Source organism: Prunus dulcis, unplaced genomic scaffold (genome assembly GCF_902201215.1).
Source record: "Prunus dulcis unplaced genomic scaffold, ALMONDv2, whole genome shotgun sequence".
Taxonomy (NCBI): Eukaryota; Viridiplantae; Streptophyta; class Magnoliopsida; order Rosales; family Rosaceae; genus Prunus; species Prunus dulcis.
Window position 1 is genome coordinate 7,600 of NW_023010057.1, and position 16,020 is coordinate 23,619.

Genomic DNA, 16,020 nt, shown 5'->3' on the forward strand with positions numbered 1-16,020 from the left:
ATGTTGAAACAACCTTCTCTAGAGCAGAACGAAATGACGATGGGGGTGAACCCGATGCAAAATTATCTGTGTTTGCACAGAAAGTGTGTACATTTGGTGCTCACGTAATGGTTGAAATGTCCTCACAAGAGAAGGAAGCATCTTATTGGTATATCTTGGATAATTGTGATGAGATTGAAAGTTTTAGAAAGTAATGTTTACAATATACAATTTTTTTGGTTATGTTTTCTTTCCATTAATTGAATTAACTCTAATTGCCAATTTTTTTTCTTGCAGCGAGCATTACCAGATTTTGGAAAGAGAGACTCTTGATAACTTAGCAGAGAGACATAGGAAATTATTTCCTAATTGGTTTAGAGCTCGGGTGGCTTATTTGTATAGTCAAGGATCTGAATTGGTGGATGAAGAGTTGTATTCATTAGCTCAAGGTCCGGATTCGCGGTGCGTCCAATATACTGGTTCTATGGCGAATGGGGTTTGTTGGCAATCAAACATATGGAACAATACAAGACAACGTAAAATAGTGGGGTCAGAACAATAGGATCGCATGATGGAAAGGACTGTAATTTTTATGGTAATTTGATTAGTGTCGTTAAGATCCAATTCATAAGATATAAGGTCATTCTTTTCAAATATCATTGGTACAATACAAATACCAAGAGGAAAAGAATTATCTATGATTTTCATCTCACATCAGTAAATGTAAATACTCAGTGGTACAAGGATGATCCTTATGTTCTGCCAACTCAAGCACATCAAGTGTTTTATGTGGATGACCCAAAATTAGGTCTTGGATGGAAAGTTGTTCATAGGTTTGAGCATAGGCACTTGTGGGATATTCCAGAAAAAGTAGATATCGATATTAATGATGGTTATGAAGAAATCGAGCTTGGTAACAACGATAATGATGATGCAGATGTTGAGGATTGTGATGATGATGGTTCTGGTTCATCATTATATAGACATGATGAAGAACCTGAAACTATTGTTGTAGATAATATTAGTTTGGAAAGAATCATACTAAGTACAACTGATTTTATTGACGATGATATAGAAAGAGTTCTTTATTTGGTTTTTTTTTTTTTTTAAATGTAGATGGCAGAGCAACAAGAAAGAGGATAAAGACAAGAAAGCGCCACATATTACAACCTCTTCCAAATGTTACTCAAGAGGCAGTACCACTTCCTTAGCAGCCTTCACCACCTCAATTAGGAGCTGAGGATGTTATGGATGATCACTTTGCACCTCAGAAAGGACCACAAACTCCAAGTTCAGGTAAATTTTACAATGTTCACATTATTAACAGTAGTGCTGCTAATTTTTTTAACTACACATGATGGCATCCCTAAACAATGAATTAATAATAATTAACAGCTACCTAACTTTGTTTATTGTCATATTTATAGTTTACATTTTGATTTATATGCAGAGACATTAAACGAAGATTCTAACAAGAAACGAACACGAGGAAAATCATGCGGAAAAGGTCTACCTGAATATGTTGAGGCCAATGGGGGGAAGAGGGTTACATTGCCCTTTAACTCAATATTGCAGGTCCCAATTAATCGCATAATGTCAGGAAAATTCACTACTGAGGTGGGTTGTATTGTGAGGAGTCATGCACCAGTATGTCATGATGGATGGAAAAAAGTTTCAGAGACAGACAAGAAAAAGTTGTGGGAGGCTTTGCTGGTAACATTATAATTTAAATGAATCTCAGTTTTTATTATGATAATTTGAAGTACTAATATAAATTTATTAATTTTTTATACAGGTTAAGTTTGATTTGGATTTAGCAAAAGATGATATGTTAATTCATTATATAGATGATAAGATGAGCACTGCCTACACTCGCTTCAAGCACAGGTTGCACAACCACTATAAAAAGTGTAAGACGCCGGAAGAGGGTCGAGCTAGTTCCCCAAGCCTGATTGGCTCTGCGATTTTTTTAAGGATCCAAATTATCAGGTACACATCTGTATTTTTTTGTGTTTCATTGATTAATAATATTATATAATGAATTATTATTGCCATTCATGTTTAATTTGGCAATGCAATATAATTTTTAAATGCGGAAAATTTGTATGGCTAATGCAAACAATCGTAAACAACAAAAATATAGCCATAGAGGAGGAGCACAACCATTTGTACAACATGTGCAAGCAAAAGCAAAAGTATGTATTTTACTGAAAGTTAAGCTGTTAATTTAAATTCTGTTTAATACAATGAATTTATATGATGGAAGTTTTAAGGAATGAATAGAACACGAAAATTGAAAGAGAAGTACAATATTAGATGTTTAAAAACTGATTTGTTGATTTGATGACTACTCGTTCTTTCAATTTACAAAGAATGGAAAGCTCCCATCTTTCATTGACAACTGGAGGGATCTACACCTAGACAAGAATCAAAAATGGATCAGTGAGGCTGTCCAAGAGAAACATGTAAGTCAATAATGAGTAAATATGATGTAATGATTGCTTTGTTATGTTATTTGGTGAAGCATTGAAAAAAGATAAAAAGATAACAGGAAAAAAAAAGACCCATTTATTTATATGGTTCTCCTGGTTGATGTTTTAGTTGGATAGGGTGTCTATAGAGTAGATTCGGTGCACTTTCTCTTGTCTTTTCTATTTATCCTCCATCCCATTTACATATTGCAAATGTTGACGCATGGAAAATATGAATACCATTTCAAGTTATTATAATTCAGATTGAATCCTAGCTTATATGTATCAGAGATTTAATGTGGAAGTAACTTGGTTACTTTATGGTTTTACTTTACAGGAAAAAATGAAGCAGAAACCAGATGACCTTAAGGCAAGGCTAATTGATGAGGCTCCTGAGGGTACTCCATTTGATTCCATTGAGGTGCCATTGGAATCAGAGTTCCAGATCATGGCGGAGGACCTTGGCAGGAAGGGTAGGACCATTCGTGGTCTTGGTTCATTTCCTCAGATGCAAAAATCCACATCTACTCGTGCTTTTTGTTCTGGGTCTTCTATGGGTCAGTGGACTGAGATGCAAACTCAGTTCAAACCAAATTGTGGGTAGTGTTTCTGCTCTTCAAAAAGAGAATGAAAAATTGAGGGCTGAATTAGAGGCTATCAAGGGATCTCATGGGCAAAGCAGTGGTGAATCATCACAGCAGCAACACCAAATTCGCCGCCCATCAAGAGATGATGCATATGACCATTTATCACCCGCAAACAGTGATGAATATAGCGCATGATGCTACAAAGTTATCCGTATGAACAATTAAGATATTTTGCTGAACTTGTGTTGATAAAAAATGTACTTTGTTGAACACTTAGGATTAGTGTCTTATTTTGGTAAAATATCATTAGGGAGTATGCAACCTTCAATAGTGTTCAAATACTTGGGATTAGTGTCTTATTTTGGTAAACACCCAATAGATAGTGTTCAACTTTTGTTATGACAACTTGTAAAAAGCTTTGACCACTTACGCATGCAAACATTGCACATTTTGTATATTTTGAAGTGATGGAACAAGGTTCAAGACTTTATGAATATAAATACTGACTTTGGTGTAATGTGCTTCCTTCTGTGTATATCAATACATATGTTATATAACCAGCAAAAGAATTAATTGATTAACAAATTTAAAAAAAATTAAAATATATGGAATAGACAACAACTTCAACTTGCAATAGGCAACACCAAGTCCTTCCTATTATTTCTAGAAATTGTATTTCATGAATATTATAGGAGACTAAAAATTTTGTTCCCTATAATAATAAGCAACGAGTTAGGTGTGGTTTCTTTCCGTGATATGCAACGACATAAAAGTTGTTGGAGACAAGAATAGGAAACAACATCACGGTCGTTTCTAAGACAGATGCCAACGTGTAACTTTATCGTTGCATCAGTGCGCGAGCAACAACTCAGGTAGTTCGTTGCGTATTCCATTAGGACACGGGTATAATGCAACAATCGTCGCAACAACAATTTTTCGTTGCCTATATGTTCAGGCAACAAATTTTAAAGTTTGGCAACAGCATCCAGTTGTTGCAGAATGGGGTTTTTTTGGTAGTGACTCCTTTTATCTACTCACCACATTTAAGCTCTGAGATATGATCATAAGTGGTGTATTATACTAACCATATAGATGTGGCAAAAGTTAATAAGTAACTTTCTTGATCATAATGAGATCATATGATGATGACATGAAGTGTGAACTTCAACTAAGCAGCTGGATTACTCATATAAGATGAATAACATCCAAGATAAAGAGTATCTTGAATAAGCATTTTAGAAATTGCTATATTCCAAAATGAAAAGTGGGACCCTGTTAAAAGTCAAAAAGAAAAACGCCATCACCAATGGAGATCTTATAAGTATAGTATCATATACGCTATGGCCAAGATACAAATTGCACTTAATATTAGCATACAGTAGGGACAACATTGTAGAACCCCAGGATCAGAACCCTGGATAACTGATAAGTATATCTTTTTAAGTTAGAAGAACACAAATAGACAAAAGGCAAAATTAACGAAGAGAGATAGTATTAGAGCATCAGACTGGAAACGTACACCTGTATGACTCTAATCAGATCCTACTGGTTCTAGACAATCTTGGACGTCGTAATACTAATTAGTTCATGACCAAGAGCAGTACATATCTATGAAACATAAGTTGATATGCTAACTCCCTTTATCTCCTTTATAGGAGTAGTTCCTGCCATGAAAGATCAATGCTCTTAAAAGAAGATAATACTCATGGGGCACTATCAAGCCAAGGAACTCAAGTCTCATCAGGCATCCAAAATTCAGAGAAGACGTTACATAAATGAATTGGTAACTCATGACGTTGATCATCTCTAAGTTGCAAAGAAAGTTGATATAATATGGCCTGATAAGCGTTTCAAGTGCAAATACGTTATGTGCCTAATTGGCTTTATATGCAACTAGGAGACTATTAGATATATGCCTTAGAAACCAATATAAAAGTGAAAAATTCTAAGGATATAATATAATAAATACAATCAAAATGGGCCTAAATGTTACTTTAAGAAACATAATGTATACAAAGTAATAAGTCCATGGATAAAGATATAAATGAAGAACAGTCTAAAGAATTAAATTCACGAGCCCTTTGCATCATAGGTATATCGTATTCTAAAATGTTCCTGGTCATAGGATCACCATTTGGACAATGGTGACTTGCAAAGATTGGTACACACTATGTCTGCTCAATTGGAAGGATGACTAGTCTTAAGCCATTCATGTGGAGACACTGAGATAGGTATGTAGGTGCTCTATAGATATGGAGTTCACTGAACGTGGTCAAATCAAGAATTCTTTATGGAAGTATTACTCACAAGTATTAAACAAGGAATTCTAAGTTGCGATAATGCAAATTAGTCCTCAAACCTGAAATATCACAGCTGTCTTCTGTATGAGTTATTTATCTTTGAGATCACCATACAGTCATATCAAAAAAGGATGTGACTTAAATGTGTTCCTCAGGATACTTAGCATATGCACAGAGGCATGTGAATGTACAACAAGGAATCTCTAAAGATATGATTAGTTGAAGAGATAATACTCTAAAGATATGATTCGTTGAATCTTTGCTAAGTATAGGATGTGACTTGAAACAAGAACACTTTTAATTACATCCAAGTGAATCATATAATCTAAAAATGTAATGTTAAGGATTTGACATGAGTTAACCATATCCAAACAACACGGTATAGAGTATTGTGTTAGAAAAGGACCATTGTCATCACAAACATACTGGGTTCTCTAAATGAATTATATTTAGCTTGGGTAGTCATGACCAAGGTTTAAAATATCGATGGTTTCGAAAATATCGGTAGTCCAAAAATTTAGAAATTTCGATGGCAATATCAGGATATTATCGATGTAGATAAAAATAGAATAAAAACTACGAAAATTGTATGAAAAAATTGAAAAAATTTCTTGAAACTTTGGATGATTTTTATTTAGTGAATTATCTATTACTTTATCACAAAACTCATTTTCATTGATGTTTTAAATTGTTTTCACAAAACTCATTTTCAGTGATTTTTCATCCAAAGATTGATGATTTTATACAAAAACAATTCTCCAAACGAAAAAGTTGACTTTTGAGATTAGATTGCATATACTTCATTAAGGTTAATTTTGTCATTTGCATAAGTTTTTTTTTTCTTCAATCAAATCATCAATACAATCAACGAAAAGGAGTTTTGTGAAAACAAACTGAAACCTCAAGGGTTGTTCGTGTAATTTTTTAGATCGGAGGGGGTTTTGTGAAAACATAAGAAAGCTCAGGGGGTGTTAATTTAAATAACTCTTCAAATTTTTCATTGTCTTTATCATGTCGATATTATCGATATTATAGCGATCCTTTGGCCAAATGTTGCTAGAGTGTGAGAGAAATTATCGACGTCGATATTTTTCAATATCATCGATACTTGTACAATATGTATGGATATGTTCTAAAATTTCCTAGACCAGAAAAAATGATAATATCCTCGATATTTCGTCAATATTATTGATATTTTAGTCATGGACCATGACATAATGCTAGGTGTCACTCATGGTTGTGGAAGTCCTATAAGGACTAATTATAATTAGCCTTCGCCAATAGGGATAATTGTATGGATGGATATGATACACATTCGATTTACAATAAATTATTCTTACCCACAGCCTCCCTAATTAGAACCTATAAGATTGCACGCTGAAAAGGAGTGGATTGAGAATTAAGAAGAGAATAAATGTTTTTGCATCTTTCTCAAAGTCAAAATCAAAGGTCAAATTGTTGACCTGAAAGTTGACTGGGACCAACACTTATTAGACAAGTAAGTGACTTATTTTGTTAGGTTATTAAACTAATTAAATTAGTTAGATTAGTTTAAATATTCAATTAAGGTTATGAAATTATAGTTTAGCACCCACATGACTTAGAAATTTATAAAAATAGACCATGTAAACTTAGACATATGTGTGACACATTATGAGACAAATGTGGTAGACCAAAAGAGCCCAAAGAAAGGCCATAGAAAAGGGGTGCAATATGGACTCATGTTGTGACACATGTGGCTTTATAAATAGGAAGCCATAACATAACACCGCTTTAGAGTTTCAAGTTTGACAATTTGGAAGAGAGGAAAAATCAAGCCTCTCTCTTAAACTCCCCCTTGATTGGCCACTTAGAGAAGAAGAGGCCAGCACCCATATTCTCTCCAAGTTTCCTTATTCTCCTATTATCCTTTGTCCTTCTCTTTGGGGAGGTGCATCATTTGTGTGCCTATTTAGAGATGAAGTGTGGAGAATCAACATCTAAGGGATCAAACCCTTTACTTGAACGCCATTCTTTGTTTCAAGATTCGCTCCAAGTGTATGTTTTCTTCCAACCTTCTCTTAATACTAGATTAAAGAGTCCTTGGTGCAAGTTTTCATAATCCTAAAAAGATTGGGACCTAAAATAGGACTTGTATGAACCTCTAGCTTTTGTTCTTGCTTCCGCTAAATTTTAATTTCATTTTAGATATGCATGTGCTAGATAAATTGTTCTCTTATGTTTTAATGGGAATTTTAGAAATCCCTACACACTATTTTCCCTTCAAGATCGAGTCCGAAACAAATCTTTCGTCTAGAAGCCAATTATAGGATCGTATTCCACTGTTGTGTAACTGGCATAGACTTGAGAGATTATAGTTGCTTGCTTAATCTTCCTTTTCTTCTCCTTGTCTTGCCAATTATAGGATTGTTCTCATGGTGCGATATGACATCTTTCTATCCTACTCCATTTGGTGGCTGGTCAGCTTGTTTGCCTAAACTCTTTGACACGATTTTATCATCACCCAGAGGGCGTAAAGTTCTGCTATTGCGAAGATGTCAGCCAATGTTTGACTTGGAGCAATGGTTAGTTAGCGGTATAAGTCATGCTCGGTTGGCAAGCCTATCTTGAATGCGATGTGATTTGATCATCACTCCCCACAATGTTGGATTTTTCCACCTTAAGCCTCTGGATGTAGTCTTAGAAAGACTCATCGTTCTTTTTCTTTAGGTTGAAGAGGTGGTCAGCTTGCTTCTTGATCACTCGATAGGAAGTATACTCCTTCGTGAAGGCGACGGCTAACTCTCTGAAACTGCTAATCAATGGCGAACACCGTGCACATCAGCCCATCATTGCCTTTGTACAGCATTATGACACTCCTAAAATGCTTAAGGTGGCTTCCAGGATTAGAGTCCTCTTTGAATGGTGTGAAGGTAGGTGTTGAAAACCTCCTTAGTAGGATCTTTTGCTCAATTTTGAAAGGAAAATGGTGAGGAGTTCACTTGGTCTACTTCCTTACGCAGGGCATCCTCTAAATCTCCTATGAACCTTAGGATTTTGATTTAATCATTCATGATTTTGATTTACTATTTGCGCGATGACGTTTTGCGCCGACGAATAAGAATTCGTCGTGCAAAATGCACTACAGCAACAGAAAAAATTATTCGTCGCGCAAACCACCAAAAACTAGCGCAACCCAAATTTTTGTAGCTCAAAAAGTCTTAGCGCGATAGAAAACTTATTCGTCAAGCAAAGTGAGGAAGAAAAACGTGGGTTTTTTTTTTGGCACAACGGTTGACGTTTCGTCGCGTAAAGATGGACATAAAACAATGGGTTTTGTTATTTGGCGGCAAAAACTTGTGCGATGATAGTTGTCATTGCAAAAGACAACTTAGCGCGATGACATGATTTATCGTCATGTAAAAAAAAACGTGGGATTTTTTTTTTTTTTGCGCCAAAGCCTTGCGCGGCTGAAATCTAGTTCATCGCGTAAAGTTTGATGTTAGCACATTTTTGCGCGACGGAAGCTTGCTTTTGCATGACGACATTTAGAATTTTTGCGACGAATCAAAACTTGCATCACGCAAAAGTGTGGTGTCGACACAACCATGCAGGACGAAATGGATGACTTTTGCGACAAAAAATAGTTTTGCGCGATGAAAAAGCTTGCAATTTGAGCAACAAAAATACGGGTTCGTCGCACAAAGTCCTTCTTCTTCATCTCTGGATTCTGCCATTGCAGAGGCAGAATGCAAAAAAAAAGCATTCTGCCTCTCTCTGCACCTCTCTGCCGCTCCCTCTGCTCGGAATTCAGTACATTCATTGTGTAAGTATTTTTTGTCGTTAGTTTAAAAGTGTTAATGTAAATTCGTACTAACGCTATTAATTTCATTCTCGTTAGGGATATTTGTAATTAGCGATTTTTGGAGAACGATTGAGAATGTATTTTATTCATTTTATATATCAAAAATGTTAAATTAATTACATTATGTTAAACTTAGTTTGTTATGTTTTTTTTTTTTTTTTGGTGAAGTTATATTTATATTATGTTGTTAAATTGTGCGTGATGTAACAATATGTTGTGATGTACGATGTTAATTGAAATTAATTTCATACTTTTATATTTGTTTTTAGTAACACTTAGTTTCCCGTTCGAAATTAGTTGGATTTCGTGCATAGATGCGTAAAGCATGACTGCGGTCCAATTAATTCTTGAATTGTCCCATTATTTGGACAGTTTGGGAATGCATAGTTATGTCACGTAATGTACGGCTACATGATTAGGTTTCAATTATGGAGATTTCGGTGTTATCTCTGTACATTCTTCGGGTGGTACGTAGGTATTTATACCTGCAGTACACCTTAAGAACTGTATCGAGATGCTGCCAAAATTCATCCACATCGAAATCTAATCTCATGTAGCCATATATTATGTGACATGACTATGCATTCTCGAATGGGATAGGGCCCTTACCATTATAGTTCCAGGAATTATGAGTAGGAGGTAGATACAGAACTCGAATAGATGCACAGACGAATACTTGGATGGAATCGAGGATTTTGTTGCGTTTGCACGTACACACAACCCAGGTGCAACTAGAATCCGTTGTCCTTGTAGAATGTGTAACAGCACGTTGTAGGAGACAATTGAAAATGATGGATTTCATTTAGTAAGGAATGGGACATATAGCATTTGGAACTTTCATGGGGAACAATTAGACCATGCTTCGTCTTCAAATGCCACAAGAGTGGACAATGTTGAACCTATTGTGGATCCTAATGATCAAGTCATGGATATTATACACGATGCTTTTCCATTTGCATCGACCAACATCAATCAAGAAGGGGAAGATGACGTGCCTACACCAATGGACAGTGCAGAATTCGAACAATATGAAAAACTGTTAAAAAATTCCAACCAAGAGTTATACCTGGGGTGCTAGAGATTTTCCGTTCTCACAGCCATTGTGGAGCTAATGCATATGTCGAACAATAAAGTATCATATGTCGAACCTGTGTTTCAATTACTTTTTGGGGTTTTGTATTGGGTTATGAACAAATTCACGCTGGCAAAAACAATTGCATGTTATTCTACAAATAGCATGAAACGTTGGATACATGCCCTATATGCAATGAGTTGAGGTTCAAAATGACATCTCAGAATAGAACGACTAAGATCCCACAAAAAGTCATGCGTTATCTGCCCCTGAAACCTGGGTTGCAGTGATTGTATATGTCGACGCATACTGCCACAGACATGAGATGGAATAAGGAAAAACGGGTAAACAATGATGTGATGCGGCATTCTGCAGATGAAGAGGCATGGAAAGAGTTCGATGGACATTCCCTGAGTTTGCTGCTAATCCCCGAAATGTTAGATTGGGACTTGCCACTGACGGATTCAATCCATATGGGGTTCTGTTCACCCGTTTTCGCATTTACTCCTGGGATGGAAGGGCGAAGTTCCCCACTGGCTTGGAGACCATTTGTTGGTCAACAAGTCATCTTTCTTTGGTGTGTGAGCGTGCCACTGCTAGTAATGTAGATCCTAGCAGACTTCTTTTTAGAGTGGATAACTTGCGCCCCAAGTTACTGACTTCTAAAACAAATGACTATGAATTTGGGTGAGGAATATCTCCCAAGTAAGTTCTTTTCTTGCCTCAGACTGGTGAGGACTTTCATAATTTATCTCAGTATCAAATGGCTGTTCTGGCCAGAAATATTTGATAGAAGTTGGACTGTTTTAGGCAGAACTCCCTTTTACAAAACAATAAATAGGTATATCGACGTTAGGAAGGTCAAAAGATGGCCGGAACTCCGTTTCTGTTTGGATGGAAGGTTCTACTTTGGGCTGGACTGGACGCGCCTAGGCCGGTCCGTACTTGCTTCGTGACTTCAGATGCTAGGCTGACCTATAAATCGATACCAAAGTTTGATTTTGGCAGAGCTTTATGTTTACTTCAGGCTTCGTGAGGCCTTTGAATGGGCAGAACTGCAGCTTCTTCAGTTTGAAGGGGACAGAAGTGGCTATTCGAGGGTTTGATGGGCTAGAGATTGCACTACGAGCGTTGTTCTACTTGAGCAGGACTCTTCATGGGTTCGCTGAGGTCTCCACGTTTGTGAAAACTCAAACTCTGCTTGTTTTGGCTTTTGCTGAACCAAATTTGTAACGAGAAATCTCGTTTTAGAAGACTTATTTTCTAAGTCTGAACTTTGGAATTCTGATCTAAAGCTGGTTTCTCTTGGAATCCAAGTGAGCTTTTGGTTGTTTTCTTCTTGTTGTTTTTTTTTTTTGATTGATTGATGAATTGAGTGCCCCTTCTTCCTTGCCTACTTCCATTTTTTATAAGAGACCTTCTTGGGGAGGTGGTTTTAATTTTAAATAATGGGGCGGCAAAAAGATCTCCTAAAATGTAAAGTAGAAAGGATTTTTATCAATCATGGCAGATAGGCTCTCAGTAGTCACCTCCTAAAGCAATCCCTTCCCTGGTTTCCTGGGTGGCAGCTTTCTATTTCAATGCCATCGTCTGTGTGGGCTGATTTTATGGCGGTTTGGTTTTTTTTTCTTTTGTATTTTCTGAACAACTCCCTGTTTTTAGAAATCATGACCCGTGAATTCCTTGGAAGATGGTGTATTGCTTTGGAGCAAAATCTCTGAATACAGATGGGCTTTTGATCTTCTGTTGGCAGTGTTTCAGAGACGTCTCCTCTCATATAAAAAATTTAGTTGGAATTGCTGACTTTTCAAGGCTGAGGTAGCCACGTGGGTGTGTTTTTGATCTCTTGGGTTTGAGCCCAAATAATTTGTGGGCTGATCCTTGAAGCCTTAATGACAGCTTCCACGTTTGGTCTTTTTGGGCTGGGCAGGTAGCTTTACCATGGGCCCGTTTTTTTTGAACTTTTTGGCGTGCTAATTTCAGGCCCAAACAGGTTCTAAACCAACACCACAGCACTTGGCCGATTTTCGTATTCCCATATAATTTGCCGCCTTGGAAATGCATGAAAAAAGAATACATGATGATGACTGTTTTGATAACTGAGGATCCTGGCAGGTCAATCGATGTTTAGTTAAGGCCGCTGGTTGATGAGCTGAAGGATTTATAGACAAACGGTGTGCGCACGTACGATAAATCAACTAGGAAGATGTTCACTTTGCGGACAGCAGTTATGTGGACTATGAATGATTTTCCCCCATATGCAATGGTTTCTGGGTGGAGCACAAAGGCTTATATGGCATGTCTTATATGCAAGGAAGATGTAACTTTTAGTTGGCATGCTGGAAAGGTTTGTTACCTTGGTCATCGGAGATGGTTGCCATGGGACCACGAGTAGCGGGAAAAAGATAAAGAGTTCGACGGGAAAACAGAGCGTCGCCTCAGACCTAGAGAATGGTCCAGTGATGAGATCTTCGAACAGCTTAACCGTCTGGGAAAACAGTTAGTGTACAGATTTTTGCAAATATGCTTGTTTGAATATATGTGTTTGTTGTATCCAAACGTAATATATGTCGAGAAATGAAACGTTGTTAAATAAATTGAGCTATACAAGAAAATGGAAAATGGAAAAAAAATTTAGTTACAAAACATTGGTAAATAAATATATCCAAACCCTTTTGATACAAATTTTGAAAATTATTTGTACAAAACATTTTTAAAAAATGAAAATGAGACACAATTTGACCTATTATTGCACCAAATACTTGCGCGACGAACAAGACTAGTCGCGCATAATTTGCGCGACGAAGAAGTTACTCGTCGCAACAGTTGTAATTATGCACGGCCAAATATATTTCTCGTCGCGTAAAGTTACAATTTCGCGCGACAACCTATACTTTCTTCATGTAAAGCTATTTAGATACTCGTCGCGCAAATATATTTATTTTAATTTAATATAATATATACATATATATATATACAGTCCCGATCTCTTGGACCACAGGAGTCCAAGAGATTGTGGTCACCCACCGTTGGATATTAATCCAATGGTTCAAAATGATATATATATAAATGCAATATGACATAAATGATTATTACCCGATTCAAGTCAACTGTTGAATTTACATCCAATGGTGAGTGACCATAAATCTCTTGGACTACAGGGGTCCAAGAGATCAGGACTGTATATATATATATTTGAAATTGATGATTGAATTAGTGCATTGTATTCATATAGGGTCAAGGAGTGTAGCTGTAAAAAATCATCAAAATTGGAGTTAAAATAACTATTAAATCGTGACTTTTTATTTAGAACCATCGAAAATTTATGTCTCGTTACTTGATCTCTGAATGTTTGTTTTTTCCGATTTTTGGCGTATATGATCTCGAAATATAAAAAAACAAGTTTGACGGTTGGAGTGTTGAAACTAATTTCGTATATTATGTATGCCATCAAAACAATATATTCACCAATAATTAAGAGTTTATTTATACTTTCGTTAAATATAACGTAAGATTATGTGGTATCCACTAGTGTAAATATCTTAAATTGAAGATGATCAAATTCAGTCATTGTATTCATATAGGGTCAAGAAGTGTAGCTGTAAAAAATCATCAAAATCGGAGTTAAAATAACCATTAAATCGTGACTTTTCATTTATAACCGTCGAAAGTTATGTCCTGTTACTTGATCTGGGAATGTTTGTTTCTTTCGATTTTTGGCGTATATGATCTCGAAGTATAAACAAACAAGTTTAACAGTTGGATTATTGAAACTACTTTCGTATATTGCGTATGCCATCAAAACAATATATTCACCAACAACTAAGAGGTTATTTATACTTTCGTTAAATATAGGGTTATTCGCAACAATGGTCCCTCAACTATACCCGTAGTTGCATTTGGGTCACTAAACTCAATTATTAGTTACAGAGGTCACTCAACTATGTGTTTCGTTGCACCAGTAGTCCTTCCGTCAAGTCCGTTAGTTTTTTCCGTTTAAAATGATGACGTGGCAAGCATCTATGAGAATCCCATAAATTCGTGAGGAGCAAATCTGACTTTTCAGTTAGCTCTCCCAAGCCCAACAAGAGCAGCACCACCACGGGCTCTACCCTTTTTTGCAATTCAACACCAGGAGGCTTGATAACATGTTTGAGCTTACCTTCCTGGTTCAATATCAAGAGCTGGGTGTACGGAATTCGATTGGAAACGACGAGGAGGCCTTGGGACCAAGACTCGAGCTCTTGATGAGATAAAGCTTCAGATTTTTTGAGCGTGGACTTCTTGGGCACTTGCTTTTTCTCTTTGATGGCGGCTATGCCTGTTGGGATTTGGGGAAGGGATAGAGATTAAAGTGAGAGTTACAGAAAGTTTGAGGAAACCAAAATTGGGTTTCTGGGTTTTATCGTTTTCATCATTATCATCCGTGGTTGAGAGGTGGGAGGAAATTGAGGATGGAGCGAGAGGTTTTGGTGGGTTTTTATTGAGGGTTTTGGGTTTGGGGATAGAGAAGAAGATGAGTAAGAGCCCAGAAGGCATTGGCAGCCACGGAGTTTTGGTTTGATGTGAAAATATTGGGAGGTTGGACATTGTAGACTTGGAAAGACAAATTTGCCCATGAAATTGACACCAGGTTAGCCATACTTAAAGGAAGGACTACTGGTGCAACGAAACACATAGTTGAGTGATCTCTGCAACTAATAATTGAGTTCAATGACCCAAATGCAACCACGGGTATAGTTGAGGGACCATTGCTGCGAAAAATCCTTAAATATAACATAAGATTGTGTGGTATCCACTAGTGTAAATATCTTAAATTGAAGATCAAATTCAGTTATTGTATTATATAGGGTCAAGAAGTGTACTGTAAAAAATCATCAAAATCCAAGTTAAAATAACCGTTAAATCATGACTTTTCATTTATAACCGTCGAAAAGTTTTGTCCCATTACTTAATCTCGGAATGTTTGTTTTTTCCTATTTTTGGCGTATATGATCTCGAAGTATAAACAAACAAGTTTGACGGTTGGATTACTGAAGCTAGTTTAGGATTTAGGGTTGGTGCGACGAATAAGAGGTTCCTGCGTCGCACAATATCATTCAAACCTTTTCACTTTCTCTTTCTCCCCCCTAAACCCGAAACCCTAAATTTTGGCGTAATCACAACCTTGCAAGACGGAAGAGTGGCCTCTTCATCGCGCAAAGTGTACAAAATACAACCTTGCGCGATGACTCTATCTGTTCATCGCGCAATATCAGTAAGACCTTTTCACTTTCTCTCTCCCTCATGAACCCTAAACCCCAAACCCCACATGAATCACAACCTTGCTAGACGGAAGAGTGGCCTCTTCATCGCGTAAAGTCAATCAGACCTTTTCACTTTCTCTCTCTCCCGCTAAACCCTAAACCCCAAATTTTGGCGGAATCACAACCGTGGCGACAGAAGAGTGGCCTCTTCGTCGCGCAAAGTGTACAAAACACAACCTTATGCGATGCCTCTATCTATTCATCGTGCAATATCAGTAAGATCCTAAACCTTAAATCCCAAATTTTGGCAGACTCACAACCTTGCGCGACGGTTTAGTTTCTTCCTCGTGCAATGAAATGCAAATTTGGGAGAAAAACTTACCTTGCGCGACACCATCATTTATGTTTTGTCGCGCAAGGTGTATTTAAAATATCTTGCGAAACGTTTTTTGTTGTTCAATCTGCAAGATCGAATAAATTTAGTTTCAACGAACCCTTCTTTTAATAAATAATTATAATAT